This window comes from Podarcis liolepis, assembly GCF_965112155.1.
Source record: "Podarcis liolepis genome assembly, chromosome: 9".
Taxonomy (NCBI): Eukaryota; Metazoa; Chordata; class Lepidosauria; order Squamata; family Lacertidae; genus Podarcis; species Podarcis liolepis.
In genome coordinates this window covers 10,920,439-10,942,493 of record NC_139564.1, presented here as the reverse complement: position 1 = coordinate 10,942,493, position 22,055 = coordinate 10,920,439, and the positions used below count along the sequence as shown (strand labels likewise).

At 44.4% G+C, this 22,055-nt stretch overlaps 1 protein-coding gene across 11 annotated transcripts in view; it reads right to left on the bottom strand.

Moving 5' to 3' along the window:
- SEPTIN11 (septin 11) overlaps window positions 1–22,055 on the bottom strand; it is a 110,284-nt gene that overhangs the window by 63,317 nt on the left and 24,912 nt on the right. The window lies entirely within an intron of this gene.

The following is a 22,055-nucleotide window of genomic DNA, read 5'->3' as shown; positions in this document are numbered from 1 at the left end:
GTGTAAATCTCCAAATTCTCCAAGCTGTGTGCATTTCTGAAATTATCAGTAAGATACAGGTAAAACTGAGAACACAACTACACATAAAGCACAGCTTAAAATCAATCAAACAGAGATTAAAAAATCAATAAAACTTATGCAGAACATGTCACATATGGGGCTTGTAAAAGCTTAAGTTCCAGCACTCTTCACATAATATGTTATGTTATACCAACTTCTTTTGACAAAAGACTGTCCGGGGGCGGGGAGGGATGGCTAGTAGCCATTTGGGCACAACTAGTTGTAATTAGCTGCATTGCACTGTTTAAACCAGACTTTGCCCTGCCCTGGAGCCTGAAGGGAGCTTTAATCCCAGGTTGAAGAAGGTTGATCTAAACTATCAGGGGTCTGTACTATCCATTTTGAAATTTGGGGCAGCCCCATTGATATTGAGGGCACACTACAGTCCAATGCGTGGATTCCTTTCCCATTCACAGTGTGTGTGCCTATATATGTTTGTTTGGGGGCGGACTTTGGTAATCTTTGGTAATATGGTGCTCTGGGGGAGGTGAAAAACTGGCACCCCCAAATGGATCTTCTCTATCATGGATCTTCTCAATTTTGTGGCGCTTTGGTTCAAGTGCCCTGTACAGTCATACCTCATGTTACATCCCCTTCATGTTATGTTCTTTCACGTTACGTCCCGCGGCGACCCGGAAGTACCGGAAAGGGTTACTTCCGGGTTTTGCCGTTCGCACATGTGCAGACGCACAAAATGATGTCACACGCATGTGCAGAAGAGGCGTATTGCAACCTGCGCATGCGCAGACACACCCCTGCGGGTTGCGTTCTTTTCATATTGCGAACGGGCCTCCGGAATGGATCCCGTTCGTAACCAGAGGTACCACTGTACAGGAAAACCCTCCACGACACCCTAAATCTGGCACTGCATTTTCTACCTATCTATTACACACACATATATATTATTATTATTAATTGGATTTATATACCACCCCATACCCGGAGGTCTCAGGGCGGTTCACAGAAGAAAATATAGAGAGGAATGAACAGGGCATGGGGTAGAAATACAACAGAAAGAACGTCATTCCAGGAGGATAAAAGTGAGAGGCCAGGGGAATAAGCATTTCCCTCGCAACCACCCAAAAAGTGCAGAAGGAAAGTTTGCCATGTGACGGGCAGCCACTTCTGGAATTGCCATCTCCACTGTGGGCTGCTATTTATAAACCAAGCCGGGCTCTGCTAACCAGAGCTAATAAAATTGAAGCGCCGAAACTGTGCCCTAAGTCATCCGCTGTCCTTCAGCAGGCCTTGGAGGAGGAGAAGGAGGAGAGCGCAGAATTCTTCTGGCTCAAAGAGAAAAGAGGCTTTTCCTCTCCCCCCTTCCCACACAGCCCCAAGGCTCAGATCCAAACCATGGCAGGGAAGCAACACAGAAGACTATTTCCAGTCTCAGGAAAAAGTAAAGGGGGGAAACCCATTAGCTTGACTCACATTTTTCTCTCTGGCGAGATACAATTATTCGGAGCAACTTGTGCAAACTCTAGTCTTGTTAATGACCGCCATAAATGTTAACGCTGCCCTTCACGTCTAACATTTAGAATTTAGAAAGGAATAATGAAATGAAATATTTTATGGATGTGTTTATTGCCCGGGGCTCCTTGGGTTGTACAGAAATCAAACCAAATAAACAAATAAAATTCTGGCCTCAGCTCCACGTAAGTCAATCTTAAAGGTCACGATGGAGCCTTAGGAGGACATTATTGGTCTGCCTTCCAAAAATGTCTACACAAGCTACCAACTCAGAAACCGTTTTTTCCCTTTCTTTCTTTTTTACTATTTACACGTAAGTCATTTGTGGAGTAACCAAACAGTTTGAAACCAAAGACTCATGTGCCTTCCAATTTACACAACTAGCCCTTGCCTACTCCCCTGGAGGAAATTCCAGCTCATCACAGATGACTAGGCAAGTGGCTATTTACAAGCAAGTTTACTGTATCAGTACAACAAGTGCTTGCAGATGGGTGTTCCTATCAACTGCTCCTCCCTTGGAAAAATACCATTCTCCTGTGGACTAGTCAAAGCCAGGGCCCAGAATTGAAATGAGATTTTATTTCTTATTCGAACGATTGCAGCAAACCTTTATATCACTGGCAGCATTTCAAACAGGATGAAATAATATATCAATCTTGGATGTGTTTGAGGATACTGGGTTCACAGCCAAGAAGCTCAGGGGATTTCCCAATCCCAGGCTTTCATCAAACAAGAAACAGTACTGTAAGAGAATTTGCTTCTGCTCAAGGTGGGAAGCATTTCGAGGCTTTAACGGAAGAACAAGCCTTGCTGAGGAAGGTTTGGCATGGCTTCCGTACAGGGAAGCCTTGCTTCCTCAGTAACAGTCTTCTTCAGGAATTCCTTGCTCCACTGAGGCTCAGCAAGACAGTTGTGGCTACTAGTGGCTACTACCCACAATGGTTATGTTTTACGCCATCTGTCGGAGGCAGTGGACCCTTGAAGACAGGGGAGAGGGCAGCTGCAACACTCAAATCTTGCTTTCAGGCTTCCCATTGGGGCATCGGCATGGCCACTGCGAGAATAGGATGCTGAACTTGAAAGGCCATTGGCCTGATCCTGCAAACTCCTGTTACGTTCTTATGGCAGATGTGCTGGTCAGTTTTCAAGGCTCTTTTTCCACCCCCAAAGACCTCCACGCTGGGTTTGTCTGCTTGTCAAGCAACGCTGCTTTTCCTGGATCCCTCTCTGGCTTGTACTAATTTTAAAAGACGCCACATAGACAAAGTTTACCAAGCCAGCCAGGGAGCACAATAAGTAACAACCAAAACGGCAAGCTCATGATTTGATTTAAGTTCTCCTCTCCAAGGAACCCTTTTCTCTCCCTCCAAAGCTTTCCCCCCTGCCAAACAAATCTTGAAAGCTGTAGGCTTATTCTTCTCCTTTTAAGACATGCAGCTTGAAGAAAACCTGCTAGAACAATTTACTCGCTTATGGCAAATGTTGTGAGCCAACTGCTGTTGGCGGGAAGCGAAGTGGGGATTGTACAGTGTATGGATGTCCTCCCATCTGTAACTGATAGAACCACTCTTGCATCTGAATTCAGAGGTGTGCTTGCTTTTGAAAAACATTTCTGATGGACTACATGGAACTGGCGGAAATGACTGGCAGAATCCGAGACCAGGGAGAAGAGTCGGTGGAAGAAGATTGGAAGAAATTTAAAGACTATCTACAGAAATATTGTAAAATTGATGAATGTTAGAATGATGTTGGATAGAAACTAAGCGGTTTTCAGCTGTAATATTATAAGGAAAAATGGATTACTTAGGTAAAAACTTAATGTCATAATATTTTAAAATTAAAGACTAGGATAAACAAAGAGGGTAGGGATTTGCTGAACCAACAAACCGAATTGGAATACAAAAAAGGGAGGCGTGAGGAGGTCCGGGAAATAAGCTAATGAAAAATAAGTAATGGAAAGATGGAGTTGATTTTAACCATTTTTTTATTTTTTATTTTTTTATTTTTTATTTTTCATTTTTATTTTGTAATACTTTGAAAATCTTAATAAATATCTTATAAAAAAAGAAAAGAAAAACATTTCAGCAAAGCGGCTGTGCTTTCACTAGGGAGGCTATTGTAGACTAGTAAATTCAGAATACAGTGGTACCTCGGGTTACATACGCTTCAAGTTACATACGCCGCTAACCCAGAAACAGTGCTTCAGGTTAAGAACTTTGCTTCAGGATCAGAACAGAAATCGTGCTCCGCCGGTGCGGCGGCAGCAGGAGGCCCCATTAGCTAAAGTGGTGCTTCAGGTTAAGAACAGTTTCAGGTTAAGAACAGACCTCCGGAACAAATTAAGTACTTAACCCGAGGTACCACTGTAAGTGTTTATGAGTATCGTCGTCAGACAACGCTGTTCCCCCAACAGAGGAGGCTTACGTTGTGTAACCTGTGCATGAGGAACATCTTAGAATAGATATGCAATTGTTTCTATAGATGAGTGTGCTTTTATATGGGGGGCATGATGCACAGGTAAGCTTGTTATTTGAACGAAATGTGCCCCAGTGACTCACACCTGTGCCGTTGTCTGTGATCTTGAAAGGGAAACAAGAGGTGCCATACTGGTCGCATGCAATGCAGAAAAATTGTTGGGGTGGGGAAACCATATGTCTGCTCCCCCCCCCAAATCAGTGCCTTGAACACATAACACCAGTTTGTGGGGAGGCAGAAAGCACTGTAACAGAGGGCAGGACTCAGCCTGAAAATACCGCAAAAGGGAAACAGAGGGTTGTGCCTAATTAAGTCCAGCTCAGCGTGAAACCCATATAAAACAAATAGACCTATGTTAGCCATGCCCATAAATTTTGATCGGTCTACTCTGAGTAGAGATAACATCGGCTACAATCCAGCGTTAACAACCCCCCTGGTTCAAAAGATGCTTACTTAACTTGCTGGGATTGCGTTCAGATAAGTAAGCGTTTTGATCTCCAAATACAGCAGAAAAAGGAGGTATTTAGTCTATCTGAAGAAGTGTGCATGCGCGCGAAAGCTCATACCAGTAACAAACTTAGTTGGTCTCTAAGGTGCTACTGGAAGGAATCTTTTTATTTTATTTTGTAGTCTACCAGAACACCCTTGGTGAGCTTCAGAGGGAAAAGAAAGACAAGGCCACGTGTTTAAATTCCCTTCTCCCACTTAAAGATCCTACAGAGGAGATTCCACTTTAGCATTTGGTGCCTGGAGCTTTGTGGATGTGTTCCCCGCCCCCTGCCCCCATATCTCAGTTTTTTCGAAAGAGCCCCGACACAAACATGACAATCCGACCTCGCTCACTGCAGGGAGAGCAAACTCTGATCTCCGAGGCAGAACTGTTTGGCTAGAAAGGTCAGTTCAAACTCCAAGCAGTAACAGCACCACTTCTGCCAAGAAACGACATAAAAGGCCATTTCCCTTCCTTAGGGTTTTTCCTCCAAACCGCTAAGATTTCTATTTGGAGTAGAAGTGACTAATGCATCTACCAGTTCTCATGTCACAAATTACTAACCAGCAGAAAAAGCTGAAGGGTGTTTTTTTCTTCCTTCTTTCCCCTTTCCTGGTGGGGTGGGGTGGGGGGAAGATAAGAACCATGTGTGCACATTCCTGCAAGTCTTGTGAAGCGGGAGGGAAAGGGAGAAAGAAACACACACACACACACACACACACACACACACACACACACACACACAGCACCATGTGACAAACAAATATGAAGAATTTCCAACGACAAAGTCCAATCAAAAACAGATGCTTTTCCCTCCCGCTTCTCCACATGCCTAGTCTTGAACTGCCAATCTGAACTGCTGCATTTAAGCCGGGAAAGGCAGAGTGTATATCAGTTGTTTCCCAAGACTTTTAGGTAGAAACGCCAATTACTGCCATTACTACACAGCTAAGAAAGGAGAGCAAGATTGAGGGCAAATGCAATGGGCTGCATCCAACTAGGTTCTGCTCGGTGCAGAACCACAGACATGCATGCCCATCAACTTCAATGGGTCTGCTCTTGAGTAGGGCTGGTACTGGAGACAACCCAATGTGGCTTTCCCAAAGGAAACCAGAGGACGCCCAGAGCACAATCTCTTGAGTCACAACTGGATGAGTGCCTCTTGGCCTGTGGGCCTGCTCACATCCGGCTTTCTTCACCCCCTTTGGAATAAGGAAATTAAAGCCAAGGGTTTTTTTTTCCAGGGCAAAGGATGCCTTGATTTGTATGTGTATTGGGACGGCTTGAATTATAAGCTATTTAGAAGCCCATTTTAATAATAATATTAATAATAATAATATTTTTAATTTATAGCCCACCCTCCCCAGGCGGCTAACACCAGTAAAATTACAGTAAAAACATAACACGGGGGGGGGGGCAATTTAAAATACAGGTTAAAATGCAGCCTCATTTTAAAAGTAGCCCATAGATCAAAACCCTAAGGGGAGGGAAACATAAGGGTCAGACTGAGTCCAAACCAAAGGCCAGGCGGAACAGCTCTGTCTTGCAGGCCCTGCGGAAAGATGTCAAGTCCCGCAGGGCCCTAATCTCTTGTGACAGAGTGTTCCACCAAGTCAGGGCCAATACTGAAAAGGCCCTGGCCCTAGTTGAGACCAATCTAACCACCTTGTGACTTGGGACCTCCAAAACGTTGTCATTTGACTGCTATAATTTCCCCCTTTAAAAAAACCCCAAAAAGAAACGTTCGAGAACTGCACCTACATTTAAAACCTACTCCATTTTATCACACTGACAGCCAGTGTGGCACAGTGGTTAGAGTGTCGGACTAGGACCTAGGAGACCTGGGTTTGAATCCTCACTCAGCCACAAAGCTCAGTGGGTGACCTTCGGCCACTCACCACCTCCTAGCCTAACCTACCTCACAGGGTTGTTGTGAGGGTTAAATGTGAAAGGGTGCGGAGCCATGGACCTTGAGCTTCTTTGGGGAAAGGGTGGGACATGAATGCAACAAACAAATAATAAATATCATGCGAAGGCTCCAAAGCGGCTTACAGGTTGAAGGAGACAATTAAAAAGAAAGAAATCACATCCATGCAGCCATCCTAGTAAAACAAAACAAGAAGACAGCAGAAACCCACTCCTTCGCCTCCTCAGCTGCACAACCTAGCAGAAATTGCCCATTTAAAAGCCAGGTCCCATAACCAGTCTCCTGTGGGTTTGGTGGGTTCCCCCAGGGAATGAGTCTCGTAACAAGAGAGAAGCCACCAAGAAGTCCCTGTCCCTTGTCCCACTTGCCACCTCCTTGGAAGCTCTCAAAAGCATGAATGGAAGCAGAGAGCTGGGGGTGCTTGGAAATATTAAATATTCCCCAGGCTTCCAGTTAACCCTGTTAAGGGCCCTGGCTGAACAAGTTAGAAGCCGGTTTAAAAATCAAAGCACAGATAGCATACCCACAGTCCATTGAGTTCAGATGTAGCTGAATGGGTAAAGGCAGTGAGAAACTCAGATATGTCACCAAATTGCTCCTTAAATCAAAGTTACAGTTGTCAAAATCTGTTGTCATTTTGGGGCTAGATGTCTCTCAAGTCCTATTTTTCAAAGGATGGGCTGACTGTGATTGATTCTCAGTTAAACACCTGGCTGGTTCAGATGACAACCTTGAGCCGGGATAAGAGCCTTGAGAACTTAAAAAGAATTAAATTCACTTGATCCAGGGACGGTCCACATATATATTGGCCTATTCCGACCTCTTTTTCTTAAGGTTGGCTGCTCCTGCTCAGGCTGCACAGGAAAAGCAGTTTGGTTCCAGAAATTTGTTCTGATTGTGCAGATAAAATATAACAGAATTCCACCTCCAGGTGGTGGAAATGTCAGGCGCCATCCTGGCATCCACACTTGGTCGCAAGTGGTCAAAAGCCAGGTGCAAAATTGTTGTTGTTCTTTAGTTGTTTAGTCGTGTCCGACTCTTCGTGACCCCATGGACCAGAGCACGCCAGGCACTCCTGTCTTCCATTGCCTCCCACAGTTTGGTCAAACTCATGCTGGTAGCTTCGAGAACACTATCCAACCACCTCGTCCTCTGTCGTCCCCTTCTCCTTCTGCCCTCCATCTTTCCCAACATCTGGGTCTTTTCCAGGGAATCTTCTCTTCAAGGTGCAAAAATGCACCTGGCAAATTTCAAACACTGTCTGCCTTACACTGAAACAGACCACTGGTCCATCTAGTTCAGTATTGTCTGCACTGAGGGACTACACTGTGAGTCTCTCCCAGCCCTACCTGGAGATGCTGGGGACTGAAATTGGGACCTTCGGCACGCAAAACAGATGCTCTGTCACTGAGCTATGGACCTTCCCACAGTTGCCATGCATGCGCCACCCACAGGGCGCAAGGCGATCTGCATGACCTGTGCTTTGACAGGAAGAGAGGTTTGAGCTTGAGGCTGCTGCAGAGTCCATGCCAGCTTCCTTCACTCTGAGGAGGAAGGCAGAGAGAGAGAGAGAATGCGACTCTGCGAAGTGCAAAAATGTGAGAGTTTGGCATGCCTGCACTACATCAAGGTTGTGTATGGACAGGTGCAAGGGAGGTAAATCTCTTTTGCCCAGGTGTGGCAGGCACCATGCCCATGCCAGTGATTTTAGGCTGACGACATGAAAAACGCATACCTGTCCATCTTTTAAGTTGCCATAACCAGTGGTTCTCAACCTGTGGGTCCCCAGATGTTGTTGGACTACAAATCCCATGATCCCTGGCCTTGCTAGCTAGGGGTGATGGGAGTTGTAGTTCAACAACATCGGGGGACCCACAGGTTGAGAAAGGCTGCCGGATAAGACTCTTGTGTTATTTCAGTGACTTGGGAGACACACACACACAAAATAACTCCAGCCGTCTTCCAGCTTACAAAGGAAGCTTGATCGCCTGCAGGCGTTTCATATTCATCCTGGGCGAGTGGCTATTTTAAAAACTCCTGCCATAATCACAGTGACATCTTATGTATGTATGTATGTATGTATGTATGTATGTATGTATATGCAAAATGCTATTATGTTCTGGAGCAATCTGTCAGCCTTAGCTAAAATCTTTGATTGGGCACCAAATTGTGTTTAAGGTTTTGAAGCCAAAACGCTCAGCTTTTTTTGCTTTTTTTGCAGACAGAGGGAGAAAAATATATTAGCTGTGCCTCAGAGAGTTCTCCCAGCTGTGGATCTCGCTCATGTGTGATGCAGAGTCATAATAAATACTTAAGCTGTGGTGGCGAGGGGGGGGGGACTCCTCCCCTCTCCCCCTTGCCACTGCATTAATGTAAGTCTACGTAGAAAACCCCCACACCAAATAACATAAAACCCAAGCATTCTTTACATAGGCGAACAGAGAAAGGAATGTTCTCACAGTTCCTTCGCATTCTGTGCCCACAGGGGACTAGAACATGCATGCATCTGATTATTCTACTCTTAAGTACCACATCAATATTTTAGGTCATAAACAACTTTCCAAAATCAGCTGTATAGAAGCTCATGAGACACCCCAGAGTGTTAAGAGGCTCATAAAGGAATTATAATGAGGCTGATAATTAAACAGCTACAGCAGAGGCAAAATTGAATCCTTTGGCCTTATCAACACATGCCACAGAAACAAGGCATGCGCAGGCAGCAAGGCAGGGTGGAGAGGACGGAAACATCAGATTTTAATGCTCCTCTACATTTTTTTTAAGAGACCCTGGATGGAGAAAATGAGCACCTCAGGGAATGGGCTGTTCCTGAATCTTACCCCCCTGACATGCTAGTTTTCTTCTTGCATGGAGTTTTTCTTTTAATGTGGGGGGGGGCAGTCCAATAATAGCATCTTTGTCCGTGGGTTTTACAGACTTCCTCCACTCCTCCCCAACACTGTCTTCACCCCCCCCACCTCTTCTCATTTCTACTTACAAGTGGCTTCAAATTTCACTGCTCCCAAGTAACAAGGTAATTTGTACATCTAAGCTACTTAGGCCTTTTAAAAACGTATACATGTATTTTTTTTAAAAAAAAACTACATTAACAATTTCTGCATTTGAAAAGCACTGGGACTTTTCATGCCAAAGTCAATAAACTCTTGCCTTGTAAAGATTTGACGTTTTCATCCCCAAAAAGTTTTTGATTTGAGTTTCTACTGATATGAGGCTGCATTTTAATGTTGTATTTTAATCTTGTTTTTAAGTTGTATTTTAATCAATTGTTTTTATACTTGGTGTTAGCTGCCCTGAGCCCGGTCTTGGCTGGAGAGGGTGGGGTATAAATACAAATTATTATTATTATTATTATTATTATTATTATTATTATTGACAAAAGGAGGGATCCAAAGATATTTCTACCCTTCATTATCATACATTTGTGCATCCCAATTCTCTCTATTATGTCAGGAGTGCTCTGATGGTGTTTCCTGCTTGGCAGGGGGTTGGACTCGATGGCCCTTGTGGTCTCTTCCAAGTCTATGATTCTATGATTCTCTCTCTCTCTCTCTCTCTCTCTCTCTCTCTCTCTCTCACACACACACACACACACACACACGAAAGCCAAACATAAGGAAATGTGAGCATTCTTATCTCCTTTTCCACGCAGAGGTAGTAAATTCATGGCTGATGTGGAGTTTAAACTCTGGTTTAAGCCCAGAATTCAATCATGCAGACCTCATGTGGGGAGGTCGGGAGTATGGAAAACACAGGTAAGTAAAAGGGAGGGGGTTGAAGGAATGGCACTCGTGGGGTGGGGTAGAAATTTGGTCTGTGTGCAGTTGGAAGAGAGCTGAGAGTGGAAGGGATTAGCTGGGTGGGAATGGTTTAGATGGGGATTACTAGTTCTAATCCTATTCATCCCAGACTTCAGTTTGCTGTGAATTTGTTTTCATTGCTCCTCAAATAAACAAACACTCTTCTCTCAAACCTGGGTAACTGTCTGTGAAATCCAGGCTTCAAGGATCTTGGAACACCTGCCCCACACCTGCAACAGTGAGGTGGGGCAGAACATTTTCCTTTGGGGGGTGGGGTGGGAGAAGATCCCAGTGCTTTCTGTATTCCATGGAAAATTGCCTGTTTCTAAATATTTGCGGTTTGACCCAGATCATTGGGAGCAATGAACAAATGCCAATACAAGCTTGGTAGATTTCAAAGTTGTGAATACTTGGTCTTGCGTCCTTCAGTAACAATCAAAGAGTGGTTCACACAACGAATGAGCGAAATACGACGACGACCAAACGATTTAAAGCAGATCCATTAAAGCCCAAACAATGCAAGCTGCGGTCAATATAGCAGTTAGTGGATATACATTTGGTATACGCCACGGGTTGCTCACCCAAAAAGTTTACACAGGAGGTTCCGAACACCCAGGTGAACAGGTATGTCTTAAGTAAATGACAAAACTGAACTACAGATGAATCCCGACACATTGTAATAGGCACTGGGAGCTGCCTCAAAAGGGTGCCACCACAGACAAGGCTCTTTTATCTTGCATTGCCAACCAATGAACGTGACCCACCTGGGCTGGTGCCTTTTGGGACTGTCAGGACGGGAAAAAGAGAGGTCGGTGACTAGAGAAGCCCCAGAGCCAATGATCTGCAGAGTCAATGACAGGCAAGGCCAGCTAATTGCAATTTAGTCCTCACTTTCCTCCTGGAAATATTGTTGAAAGCACTAGGCCTGAGCTGTGGTTTGTTTCTTTGAATAAAAATTTAACTTGACTGGCCTCTAGTGATTTATTGCTTTTGCTGCTGAGCTATGCCTGATTCCAGCCCTGATACCTGCACAGCAGCCTCTCGTTTTGATGACACCCCTCTTGCAATTCAAAAGAGTTGTTTTGAGTCCATGGAGCTGTGATTACTATGGAGTAAAGGTAAAGGTAAAGGGACTCCTGACCATTAGGTCCACTCATGGCCGACTCTGGGGTTGCGGCGCTCATCTTGCTTCATTGGTCGAAGGAGCCGGAATACAGCTTCCGGGTCATGTGGCCAGCATGACTAAGCCGCTTCTGATGAACCAGAGCAGCGCATGGAAACGCTGTTTACCTTTCCGCCAGAGCGGTACCTATTTATCTACTTGCACTTTGACGTGTTTTCAAACTGCTAGGTTGGCAGGAGCAGAGACCGAGCAACGGGAGCTCATCCCGTAGCGGGGATTCGAAGCGCCAACCTTCTGATCGGCAAGTCCTAGGCTCTGTGGTTTAAGCCACAGCACCACCCTGAATTTAACGGGAGCAATCTGGAATGAATGGCTTTAAAGATAGTAGGCTTGAGACTTTAAAAACACACACAGTAATCCCGAAACAACCACTCACCCTGGAACTGTTATCCTAAAAGGCGTTTGTTGACGCAAAGCACTATGCTTTAAATCGTTACACAACGAAGCACTACCTTACAGATGCCCTCAAGTGACATAAATACGAGAGGCCTCGAAACAGCTGCTCGCTGAACTGCCTTGCAAATGTCAGAAAGCTAGCAGAGGCTTTTGCCTGACAGCTATGCAATTAATGTGGCATTGTACAGGGCCCAAGCAGCAACAAAAAGCCCAAACTACTATTGTTTGCAATGTTTATTTTTTCAATATATTGCAGAGAAAGCCAAGTGCTATGTATTCTGCATCCTGCACGTAATGTACTACCCTTGTGTTGTGAAAAGCCCCAGTAGCTAAGTATCAGCAAAAAATAGCAGGCTTCAGATATATTGGGGGGGGGGGCGCGAGTAAAAGAAAACAAAGGCCCAAAAAGCTAAGAGGCAGAGATGAAGATGTTGCCTGACACATCTAAGAGTTTTTTCTCATCTGGCAAGGTGAGGGCTGGGCATCTGCATCACTGGGCAATCACCCAGTGGGCCAAAGAATCGGGACCCCCATCATGCACAAGATAGCAGGATTTCTTCCCTGCTTGGAAAAATCTATCCATGCATTCAGACGGTTGATCCTAGGACTGCAGCCACACTTAACAAATTGGAGCCAGGTGTGCCCCTACAGATAAGACAGTGTGATTGGGTTTTATTTTTAAATGCGCACACACACACAGCCTGCATACAATGAAATGTAGCAAAACAGAATCATACCTCGGTTACAGTGGTGCCCCGCAAGATGAATGCCTCGCAGGACAGAAAACCTGCTAGACGAAAGGGTTTTCCGTTTTGGAGGTGCTTTGTAAAACGAATTTCCTATGGGCTTGCTTCGCAAGACGAAAATGTCTTGCGAGTTCCTGCGGGTTTTTTTTCCTCCCCCCCCCTTTTCCCCAAGCCGCTAATCCGCTTATCAGCTGATCTGCTAAGCCGCTTAACAGCTGATCCGCTAAGCCGCTTATCAGCTGATCCGCTAAGCCCGCTAAGCCGCTAATAGCGCTAATCCGCTAATGGGCTTGCTTTGCAAGACGAAAAAACCGCAAGACGAAGAGACTCGCGGAACGGATTCTTTTCATCTTGCGAGGCACCACTGTATAGCTTAACCTCGAAGTATGCAAAAATCCAATCAACGTGAAATCACGCGGTTAAGGGTGCTCATAGCACAAGTTCATGGAATGAATATCCAAATGTAATCTGGAGAACGATGTCAAGCGGGTGGGTTGGAATCTTAGTGAAGGTATATCCCAGGATCCATTCAGTAAGTCGAACTGATCAGGAGGAAGTGCATTCAAATTGCAGATTTCTCATCCCGCACGTTAAGTTCCTTGGAGGGACAAGGGTTCCTTCCCCAAATCTAAGGTTCTAAGATTCTGTGACTGAACCTCCAGCACCTCAGGCTGCAAGGAAACAGAAAGGGAAGTGGGGCCTGCTGTTGTCAACATCCCACGTTTGTGCCCTGTGCAACTCCAAAGAAGCAGCTCTAAGCCTTGGGGAAAGCACTGCTTGGCCTTGATCACTGTGGGGGAGAGGCCAGACCAGTGGCGTAGCATGGGGGGTGCAGGGGGGGCTGGCTGCACCGGGCGCAACATCTGGGGGTTAAGGTTTAGGGGCGCAAATCCACGGGTTAGGGGGCGCAAATTACTTGCCTTGCCCCGGGTGCTGACAACCCACGCTACGCCACTGGGCCAGACTTTGTAATGCTGATTAACTAGCTAATAGACAGAAAGGACAAGCTGATAGTGGGGGCTAATGGTTTTAGGGGATGTTTCTCCCCTTAACAGAGCAATCTACCTGCAGGGGGTAGGGACTGAAGCCAGTGCTATACAAAGGGTGGGGGGCTGGGAAGGCAGAAAAAGATGGCCTTTTGCACTTTAAATTGGAAGAACTTTGAATTACAAGTTATGAGCAGGGCTATCCCAAGACTTTTTGCTGCCCAAAGCAAATAAGCACTCCCTCAAATCCACCTACAGAAATTGACCAGAAATTGACTGGAAGTTGCATCTCCCATCAGCAATAGCAGTGGGATAGTCTCCTCCACTGCACTCTAGTTTAGAATGTGTGTCACACGTGGCCCTGATCTCCAGCAGAGGGGAATGGGCAGAGGATTCCCAGTGCTGCTCTTCCACCCAGGATCTGCCAGCCCCTGCCTACTGATAGGGCTGGCTGAGCTGTAGGCAACCCAATGAGATGCAAAATAAAAAAATTCCTTCCAGTAGCACCTTAGAGACCAGCTAAGTTTGTTATTGGCATGAGCTTTCGTGTGCATGCACGCTTCTTCAGATACACTGAAACATAGCTGTCAACTTCCCTTTTTTTTAAGGGAAATCCTATTCAGAATAAGGGAATTTCCCTTAAAAAGAGAGGAAAGTTGACAGCTATGCACTGAAATATAATATATATAGTAAGAGGGTGGGGAGGGGCATTACTCAGAAGGGTGGTGGGAATGGGTGATTGGCTAATAGGTGTGGTAAACCTGTTGACGACTGTACTGCAATTGGTCTTACAGGAAAAAGCAAAGGGTGAGATGGCTAAAAATAGCTATATCATGTATAATGAGATAAGAATCCAATGTCTCTATTCAGACCAGGTCTCTCCATGGTTTTAAGTCTGATAATAAGTTGCAATTCAGCGACCTCTCTTTCCAGTCTATTTCTGAAATTCTTTTGTAATACGACAGCTACTTTGAGATCTTGTATAGAATGTCCTGGGAGATTAAAGTGTTCTTCTACTGGTTTCTCTGTCTTGTGATTCCTGATATCAGATTTATGTCCATTTATCCTTTGGCGTAGGGACGCGGGTGGCGCTGTGGGTTAAACCACAGAGCCTAGGACTTGCCGATCAGAAGGTCGGCGCTTCGAATCCCCTTGACGGGATGAGCTCCCATTGCTTGGTACCTGCTCCTGCCAATCTCTCAGTTCAAAAGCACCTCAAAGTGCAAGTAGATAAATAGGTAAGGTAAGGTAAGTGGCATTTCCGTGCACTGCTCTGGTTCGCCAGAAGCGGCTTAGTTATGCTGGCGACATGACCTGAGCTGTACGCCAGCTCCCTCGGCCAATAAAGCGAGATGAGCACCGCAACCCCAGAGTCGGCCACGACTGGACCTAATGGTCAGGGGTCCCTTTACCTTTACTATCCTTTAGCGTAGGGTTTGGCCTATTTGTCCAATATGGGATGCGTTAGCACAGGGGTGCCCAAACTTTTTCCGAAGAGGACCAGATCTGATGAAGGATTTAACCCCAAAGCTGCTGAGCTTTTTTCAGGATTGAAGTTGCTCAGCTTTTTTTAGGATTTTACCCCCAGGACATATGCTGCCACAGGCCCCCAAAACAGACTTTGGACATGCCTGGATTAGCAAGCTGCGTATTTTTGCCGCAAGTGTGTTCTGCCTGTGTATTTGGAAACAACACAAATATGAGAGAAGCACTGGGCTCCACCCCGCAGAACCACCCTGGAATGCCTCACTGCTTGGGACCATGGGGAATACTTCACAGAAGGCTTTGCTAGTCCTACTAATTTATTTGCGAAGTTAACAGTTTGCCAGATTTAAAAAATCATATGCTGAGGGTTCACAGACCACGGGTATTCGTGGCATTATCAAACAGCAACTTTCCAGAATCAAATCATTCCTGCCCACCCAAGTCTGCTGCAGCCTCCACCGTCAGCTGCCAACAGCCTACTGCTACACAGTGCAGGTTAAATTATAGCCCTCATCCATGCAAATGACTGCTATTCCCTGCTTTGATTTGGCCTGCCTAGGTGGTATTTGAAAAGGAGAGTCAAAAGCAGGTTTGTAACACTAATGGAGTTAACTTTAACTGTGCCAAAAACACACTACACTGAACTATTATTGATAGCAAAATTTATGCCAAAAAAAGCACCTTGGATCTACTGGAGAGTAAATATGCAATCTGGGTTGGGGGGGGGAGTCCCAACTTTGTGTTGAAAGCAGTGGAATGGGCCTTAAGTCACAACCAACCTGTCCTTCTCATTTCACTAGAAAATACCCGTAAATTAGTAATTCTTGCTCAATTAGAAATGCTGTTAACTGTCTCTGTTGAGGTCAGATGCACACGACATATTAAATTGGCCCTAGCCTAGTACAAAGAATACAAGGAGAAGGGGACGACAGAGGACGAGATGGTTGGACAGTGTTCTCGAAGCTCCCAGCATGAGTTTGACCAAACTGCAGGAGGCAGTGGAAGACAGGAGTGCCTGGCGTGCTCTGGTCCATGGGGTCATGAAGAGTCGGACACGACTAAACGACTAAACAACAACAACAGTACAAAGAATAAGTAGAGCACAGCCAAGACTTACTGGAAAGCAAATCCTACCGTACTTAACCACCTTACTTTTGAGTAAGAATGTTTGGGCTCAGACTGCAAGACAGCCAGCACTGCACCTGTTAAAGCTACACCTGAAATGGAGCCAAACTACAAGAAAGAAGATTCCACCTAAACATTAGGAAGAACTTCCTGACAATAAGAGCTGTTCGACAGTGGAATTTGCTGCCAAGGAGTGTGGTGGAGTCTCCTCTTTTGGAGGTCTTTAAGCAGAGGCTTGACAACCATATGTCAGGAGTGCTCTGATGGTGTTTCCTGCTTGGCAGGGGGTTGGACTCGATGGCCCTTGTGGTCTCTTCCAACTCTATGATTCTATGATTCTATGATTCACCTTCTATTGTGTTTAGTTTCAACTGCAGCCCTACACAATTACCTTGGAGTAAACCCCGTTCAGCCTACTTCTGAGGACTGCATTCTCAGTTCATGGACTATTTTAAAAAGCCATGCAGTTTAGGTGCAGCATTCTACTATGATGCAAGGAAAGAGACCTTTTTTTCCTGCGACAAAGAACTATGCACAAGCCAGTGTTTAAAGTGGGAATTAAATTTAGTCCTCCTGAATTTACCCTTCAGGTTTCTGGCTGACTTGGTTTAGAAGAAAACATGTGGTTTTGCCAGTGCTCAAATAATTGTTATTTTAAATTAGATTAGGAATAAAGTTACATAACACAAAACATAGGCAGGCATGTGAGTGTCATCCCAAAAACGCTGACAATTCGTTTAACAGCAAACCACACAATTCGTTTGGCAGGTTTGACTTCCTCCAAATAACGCTCCTGCGGTAATTTAAACGAGGCTTTTAGGAATTGTTCCTCCAGTTCAGTCTTCCCCAACCTCGTGCCCCCTACAGATGTTCTGTAGCCTGTGTAGAGCATGGCACCCCCACCTGTCAGACCACCAATATTTATCCTAAATCTTCCTTTCAGTGCTTTGAAACCTGTTGTTCCTACTTGCTTACAGCAGGTCAAGAAGCAAGGCCAAATCAGAGTTTAATTCTAATTGGCTCAATACATAGAACTAGTGTTCGCTTATTCCTTAAGCCAATAGTCCTTTTTTGTACAATACAACAAAAGGATAAATAATGTTGTCTAGTAATACACAAACACACACACACAGAGAGAGAGAGAGAGAGAGAAAGAAAGAAAGAAAGAAAGAAAGAAAGAAAGAAAGAAAGGAAGGAAGGAAGGAAGGAAGGAAGGAAGGAAGGAAGGAAAGAAAGAAAGAAAGAAATGTTCCCATAATGCATTCTCTCAGTAAGCAGTTACTTCAACTGAGATGAACATGAGGTTCTAAGGGGAAAACAATATCTGGATTCCTGGAGGTGGGCGGCAGTACCTTTTTTTGGCTGAGGTATGCACGCCCCTCGCTCATCTCCAGCCTGTGTGTGCCAGCAGCATGTGTCCTGGAAGGCATCTGATTATCTGAGGGGAAATGGTTTTATTTCATCCCTCGATCCATGCTTCCTGTTGAATTCAGAACAGCTGTGGTATTGAATCGCTACTGCACACTTGAAGCCAAAGATTCAAGCCTTTACTGGAACAGCCCCAAGGCTCCGCAGGGAAGCAAGCCCAGGAACCACAGTGGTCTTCATCCTTGGGATAGGATCAAACTGAAAAGGTTTATTTGTGTTCTGTATGCAGGGCCCATTTTCAGAACAGGAATTTCTGATTGTGCCTAGATACCAAAACGGCTGCAAAGTTACCGTTAATCGTGGCATCCATCTAAGGTAGGGCTGTACACACATCACAACTGAACTGTGAAATTGGTATTGGCACAGAATTAAAGAGTCAAAGAGCCTGAACATTTTTTCTCTTCAAAAGTAAACAGAAACAAGTTTCTAGACCTTATGACTGGGTTGACAAAAATGTGAAAATACTTGGTAGGATACCTGGTTCTGGGCACCACAGTTCAAGAAGGACACTGACAAACTGGAACGTGTCCAGAGGAGGGCAACCAAAATGGTCAAAGGCCTGGAAACGATGCCTTATGAGGAACGGCTAAGGGAGCTGGGCATGTTTAGCCTGGAGAAGAGGAGGTTAAGGGGTGATATGATAGCCATGTTCAAATATATAAAAGGATGTCACATAGAGAAGGGAGAAAGGTTGTTTTCTGCTGCTCCAGAGAAGCGGACACGGAGCAATGGATCCAAACTACAAGAAAGAAGATTCCACCTAAACATTAGGAAGAACTTCCTGACAGTAAGAGCTGTTTGACAGTGGAATTTGCTGCCAAGGAGTGTGGTGGAGTCTCCTACTTTGGAGGTCTTTAAGCAGAGGCTTGACAACCATATGTCAGGAGTGCTCTGATGGTGTTTCCTGCTTGGCAGGGGGTTGGACTCGATGGCCCTTGTGGTATCTTCCAACTCTATGATTCTATTCTATAACTGTTGCTGGAGAAAAGCAAGTTTCCCAGCAGCTAACATTTCCAACATCTAGTAGGAGTGAGAGAAACCAAGGGACCTGGGACTCAGTTTGCAACTGGAGTTTTGTCTGCTCTAGAGCAGTTGCAGCTCACAAACAGCTCTGTTTTTCAAAGCCACCTCTGATCTGCCTCCACACCATCTGATCTGCCATCTTCTCCCCGCAATGAGAACAGATGGGAAGGGGTGGAAGAGGTTTGGGGAGGAATCAAGAGTAGCTTTTGGAACAACAGTTAAAAAGGATATAGAAGGTTACTTAGCAGTTGAGAGGAACAGGGTCCCCAAATCCTTGAACCATGCAAGCAGTTTGGGAAAACATACAAGCCGCATTTGAAAGCTTTAATAATAATAATAATAATTTTTATTTATACCCTGCCCTCCCCAGCCAAGGCCAGGCTCAGGGCGGCTAACACCAAGTATAAAACAATTGATGAAAATACAACTTTAAAACAAGATTAAAATACAACATTAAAATGCAGTCTCAATTCACTAGAAACTCAAATCAAAAACTTTTTGGGGATGAAAATGTCAAATCTTCACTAAGGCCAACTATCTAGACTGGTCCTACGTGGGTCAGAAAAAAGCCAGGGAAGTCCCCAAATAGGAGTTTCATCACAGAAGGAGAAAGGAAAAAGGAAAGAGGGGGAGGGGATCAAGTTGATTCCAAGCCAAAGGCCAGACGGAACATCTCTGTCTTACAGGCCCTGCGGAAAGAAATCAGATCCTGCAGGGCACTGGTCTCATGAGACAGTGCGGAGCCAATGTTGAAAAGGCCCTGGCCCTGGTTGAGGCTAACCTGACTTCTTTAGGGTCCGGGACCTCTAGGGTGTTGCTATTTATGGACCCTAAGGTCCTCCGCATACTTCGGGAATGACCTAGAATCAAAAGCAGAAGAATTCACCAAAGACCAAGTTCTGAAACACAGCTTGAAGGATGCAAAGTAGGATTCTTATCTTGTTTTTGTTTTTCTATCCACTTGAATGTGCCACTACACTGTATCACAAACTGCTTCTGGAACTGCTCTGCATTTCCAAAACGTTCTGCTTCAGACATAGGTGGGAGAGAGGACTACTGCTGTGCAAAACTGAAGTCCGACGCTCCCTTGGAGTCAGTTGTGTAGCCCTTGGAATCAGGGACAACAGGCTGAAAAAACATAAAGTACTTTTGCACATGGCGCACAGTTAAAATTATGGGATTTGCTCCCTCAAGATGTTCTGAGGACCACCAATCTGGATGGCTGTAAAAGAGGATAAGACAAATTCAAGAATATGCCGTAAGTCATGGTCTACCTCGACTGCTGGAGGCAGGGGATTTCATCCAGGTAACAAAATTACACATCAATCCACATTCGTGTTGAGAGATCTGCTCCAGCTGCTGATTTGCTGCTGAGCCAAATTTCAGGTATTACTATCAGCATATAAAGCCCTCAGCAGCATGAGACATACAGGCCTTTCCCTGTAGGTGCCAACTCATTCATTTTGATCTGCACAACTAGTATTTCCGTGTTACGCACTTAGAAGGAGGCAATCCTTCAGTATGGCAGTACCTGGTCTTTGGAACTCCCTGCCCATTGATATTAAGCATGAGCTGTGCTGTTTTCAGAGACTGCTAAAACATTTTTTGAAGCCTATTCAGACATGCAATTGTATTGTGTATATTGATTTTAGAACTGCTGCATTTATTTATTTTTGTTTGATCTATTTTGTTTTTAATGTTTGATTTTACCGGTTATTTTTAAATTGACCGTTCTATATTGCTTTATGTAACCTGCTTGGAGGTTTCTCTTGGTTTAAGCGCTACATATAAATCATGCTAAATAAATAAATATACAGTTACCGTAAATACCAAGTTACCAAGGTTACATTTACTGAAAGTATAAACCATTCCTGCCAGTCCTCAGGCCACCATACAATGAAACCAGTTAATTGTAAGTGTGCAATTGCTTGTTAACGTTATGCAGATGTTTACCTGTGCACAACACCTGCTCAAAAAACCAATGGCAACCAATGCAGTGATTCCATGAACAATTAAAACATATTTAGGATTGTGTTGGTTTTCTACATCTTGATAAACCAGACAATAAAATCTGCATGCATTGTTTGTCCTAATAACCCAGACTCCGATTAAAACAATAGCAACACACAGCTGAAGAAAGGTAAAAGAAAATCAGGTCACTTGCAAGAAAAAAATGCCAATTATTTTTATACATGGTGCCTGCTTGCTCCAGAATGACGGGTAATTCTACACCCACAGTTGTCAAGATATTTGCAGAAAACTCCTGCTTTTCATCAACTGCCATATGAAAGTGACATGTATTTAATATTAATGAGGCTGAAGAAGAACAGCAGGGTTCGCCAGCATCTTATCATATACCGTATTTTTCCGTGTATAAGATGCCCCCACATATAAGATGCCCCCTATTTTGGGGGACTCCAAATTAAGAAAACACCCCCTCAGCACTACCCATGTATAAGACGAGCACCAATTTAAAACCTAATTTTTTGGTTTAAAATCCCCCCTCGTCTTATACATGGAAAAATACAGAAAGTCACTCTGTGGCAAAAACACGACATCCTTTAACATGCACAACATGTTGGCAGCCTTCTCTTGGTTTCACATTGCATACAATATTTGGGAAATTATCTTGAAAGTAAACGTAAACAGAGGAAAGGTTGTGTGAAGAACGCTAAATTTCAAAGACACCATGGTATTTTGGATTGTTAAAGAGTTGGTGTAGGTAGGGAATTTATGGTTCTTAACTCAAGGCATTTTAAGAGCCATTTCCAATATTATGTGGCTGAATAGCTTATTTTTCGATTTTGCAAATGAGCATGCCCAAATCCAGACTTAAGAAAGCTCTAGGTATGTCTACAGGGGTTTCCCCCCTTTTTTGCCCTGGCTTTTGAAACTTGCAATGTGTACTTTTAGGACCCACCTTATTTCTGTGATTCTGAGTTGTTTTAAACTGTTTTTAATATTGTTTTAATTGTTGCAACCCACCCTGGGACCTCAGGATAGGATAATAATAACAGTAATACCACCACTGGGTTTGTTTTAAAGAAAAAAGTTGAGTAAGGAAGCCCATAATAAGTGACAACTAAGCTTCTCATCATTGGGCTGGGAAGAAAAGAGATAGGTCAATTGGTAGAGCATGCAACTACCATTTCAGGATCAGGACTAATTTCAGGATCGTGGGTTCAAGCCGCACATTGGGCAGAAAATCCCTGCATTGCAGGGGGTTGGACTAGATGGCCCTTGTGGTCCCTTTCCAACTCTACAATTCTGTAATTCATTTTGCCTGACATACAGATGAACCTCTATTTCAAATACTAAACAAAGGATGAGAAACACAAAGGCCCCGTTCGCACATAATACCAAACCCTATTTTAAAAATTAAACTATGGACTGGCAGAATCTGAGACCAGAGAGAAGAGTTGGTGAAAGAAGACTGGAAGAAATTT